Here is a 3,757-nt window from a genome sequence, read left to right as displayed (position 1 = left end):
GGTGCTAGGACCTCATTTCCATCAGGACTGTATGCTGAGAACTGCACCGCCTAGGCTTCAACAGTCGACGCCCGACCCGTGCCCCTTTGCTGATGCTGCAACACAGAGCTCGTAGACTAGCATGTGCCCGTGACCATTGTCATTGGACCATGGAACAGTGGCGGCATGTGGCATGGTCTGATGAATCACGGTTCCAGTTGTACAGAGCCAATGGGAGTGTGAGAGTGTGGCGTATGCTCCATAAAGCCATGGATCCTGTATGCCAACAAGGTCAAGTCCAGGCAGGAGGTCGCTCTGTCATGGTCTGAGTCGTGCTCACATGGTCGCAATTGGGCCCCATTGTCAGGGTACAGGGATCAATGACCGGTGCTCGATACATGCAACTGATGGCAGACCATCTGGTGTTGGAGCTCCCTGATGGGGACTTGCACATACGGAGACAGTTGTTTCTCATGGACATTGGTCTGTGAATAATGGCACAGCCATTGGAATAAGCCCTGGCTCAAAATAAGCCAACTAAAATATGGTATATATCTAGAGAAAACAGTCTACAGATACTCCAGATTTATCTTCCAGCATCAAACACAGTGATAAATCTGGTGTATTTTTAGACTACTTGTCTGTTAGTAGGTCTTTGGAATAAGTTCTTCAAGGCTTTCTTCATGTCTTTGTTCCTTAATGTATATATGATTGGATTTAAGGCCGGGGTTATGACGGTGAACATTATCGCAGCTGCTCTGTCTTGATCTAAAGAATCTTTTTTGTGTAGTTGAGCATAAGTGAATATGGCGGTTCCATATTGGAGAGTGACTACAGTGAAGTGAGCGCTACACGTAGACACCGCACGCTTTCGTCCTTGGGAGGTTTTTATTTTTAGAAGATATTTGCTAATGAAGACGTAAGAAAGGATAGTCAACATTAAGGTTGTGATAGCTAGTGTACCAGTGACTCTAGCAAGGAGATGGAAATTCAGAGAGACATCTGTACAGGCCAAATTAAGCAACGGTTTAACATCACAGAAGAAGTGTTTCACCACATTTGGTCCACAAAATGGAAGCCTTGAAGTCATTATACTGTGGACCGAGGCATGGCAAAATCCAATAACCCAAGACGATGAGGCTAGGCCATAACAGACGCTCTTATTCATGATGGTTGAGTATCTCAAAGGATGTGCAATGGCTACAAATCTATCATAGGCCATAACTGAAAATAGTATGCCTTCTGTACTACCCAAGAAATGGAAGAAATGGACTTGTAGCATACAGCCATAGAATGAGATCATCTTCTTCTGAGACATAAGATTTGTCAGCATCTTGGGGGACAACCACCGATGAGCAACAGATGTCAAGGAAAGCCAAGTTCCACAAGAAGAAATACATGGGAGTATGGAGATTGGGATCAGAAATAGTGATAATCATTATGGAGAGATTTGCTGCTAATGTTAGTAGGTATAGTAATAGAAAGCTTAAGACGAGAGTCACCTGAAGAAAATCTTCAATTTCCAGACCAGCTAAAAAAAATTCTGTAACTGAGGTGGAATTGTTCAAATTCATTGTAATGTGTTGTGTCTGGAAGTAGTCAAAGCATTTTATGGGCCAAAGGGATTTTAAGAAAATAAGTAATAATACAAATAATTCCATATTGTTATGTTACATGATGTTATTAGCAAATTATCAATGGAGGATCAATACTATGTGCCATAAGTGCGAGAAATTCCTTGGTGTATCTTTATGATCCATCACTATCATTACTGGTAGACCATCTCCACCTAAGTGATAAAAATGTAATTTTTTATTTTTCAGTTCTTTTTTATGTAATTTTCTAGACTGCACTTTCATATTCTATTCAGATTTGCTGAATTTTAATCTTAGCATTGACAACCACTAATAGCCATTAGAGATGAGCGAGTAGTATTCAATCGAATACCTCGCCGACATAGGAATGCGTGTAATCGGCCGAACACCAAGGGGTTAAATGCTTTGAATATTCGATGCATTTAACCCCTTGGAGCTCCGCCGATTACACACATACCTATGCCGGCGAGGTATTTGATCGAATACTACTTGCTCAACACTAATAGCCATTATTGCAGTGCTTGTACTGCTTTGGACAGCTTAAAGGCGTTGACCTCTTTCTACTTATTTTTACAAATATTCAAGAAACAGCTTTTGTAATCTATTTACCTTTTAATATCAATAATTCTGAAAATATTTTATCAATATAATAATAATAATAATTAATATTTACTAATATTTATTAAATAATATTTATTCCATTAGGTGAAAAAAATGATAACAAGCTAAAGCATACCAAATACTATATATTAATCCAGTGTCCCCGGAGTCATATCTACCCACAAAATAGAGACAATGTAAAAAACAGTAGAACAGAAGGGCTGAGCAGTGCGTAGTGCATTATCATTTATAAATGGGAATGTGACAGATATAACAAGATGGCTCCTACATGGGTTTCAAAAACATAGGGTTTCTCGCCTCGCTTCCTATAAACATATCAAGAGTTTTGTGGGCTTCTCAGTAGTTCAGACTGATCATGTACATGTAAACCAAAGAGATGTACAGTGATGCCCTCAAACAAAATGAAATGTTCTAGATATTTAAATTAAATTCTCTGGTTCCTGATGTTCTCAATGAGACTTTAGAGGATGGGTGCTGTATTGAATTTTTGACTTTGTATGTCTCTAGAATATTAGTTCTAAAGACATTCTATTTATTTATTTTTTTACTCAAGAGCATATCCCCCCCAAAAAAAATAAATAAAAATAAATAAATAATAATAATAATAATAATTTTGTCTGGTTTTCAATAAATCTATTAAGAGTTAACACTATTTGTATTTCTGTTTTGATAGTTCATTAATCTGATCTATGTTTTAACTGATTTTTTATGGGTTCGATTTCTTTAATAGTATTTTGGAGCCATATTTTATTTACTTATCACCTCATTCACTTTTTGAGAGTGTTTGGGATATTGTCTTATTTTAGTGTAATGCACATTTTATAAAGGAGAAGTTCAAGACCCCAAAACGCGTTGTGTATTACATTGGCATTTGGCTGGACTAAAGAAATTTTGCTACAAACATCTTCTGGATTTGCTCAGTCCTTCGTCCACTGGTCTGAATAATTGCAATATAGGTAATGTGTTATTTTCGATATACAGTAAGTTCCACAAAAACAAAACCCATGAGAAAATGACACAAATGTATTCTACCCAGGGGCTTCACGGTGGCTCAGTGGTTAGCTCTACAGCATTGCAGCGCTGGAGTCCTGGGTTCAAATCCTGCCAGGAACAACATCTGCAAGGAGTTTGTCTGTTCTCCCTGTGCTTGCGTGGATTTCCTCCTATACTCCAAAGACATATGGATAGTAGGAAAAATGTGCGTTGTGATCCCTATATGGGGTTCACAATCTACAAAAAAACAAATAAAAAAACATAAATGTATCCACCCCCACCAGTACATTATACAGAATATTAAATGGTACCATCATGAAGTACAAATTGTCCTGCAAGAAAATAAACTCTCATACACTGGAAAGAGAAAAATTAAAAAGCTGTGGATTGTGGAAGGTGAGGAGTAAGAAATTGAAATGGAAAGATGAGAAATGGCTGTGTTGTGTTGTGTTGTGGGGGGAAGGGGGGGTTCTTTTTTTTTTTTAATCTATCACTGGAATCTGTCTATCAACTATCTATCTATCTATCTATCTATCTATCTATCTATCTATCTATCACATATCTATCTA

General features: G+C 37.8%; 1 pseudogene; it reads right to left on the bottom strand.

Moving 5' to 3' along the window:
* Nucleotides 1-607: 607 nt before the first annotated feature.
* Nucleotides 608-1,553, bottom strand: LOC142214535 (olfactory receptor 12D1-like; annotated as a pseudogene).
* Nucleotides 1,554-3,757: the final 2,204 nt, after the last annotated feature.

The sequence above is a fragment of the Leptodactylus fuscus genome, chromosome 7 (assembly GCF_031893055.1).
Source record: "Leptodactylus fuscus isolate aLepFus1 chromosome 7, aLepFus1.hap2, whole genome shotgun sequence".
Lineage (NCBI taxonomy): Eukaryota > Metazoa > Chordata > Amphibia > Anura > Leptodactylidae > Leptodactylus > Leptodactylus fuscus.
The sequence above is the reverse complement of the archived record's forward strand: the minus strand, read 5'-3'. Positions and strand labels throughout refer to the sequence as shown.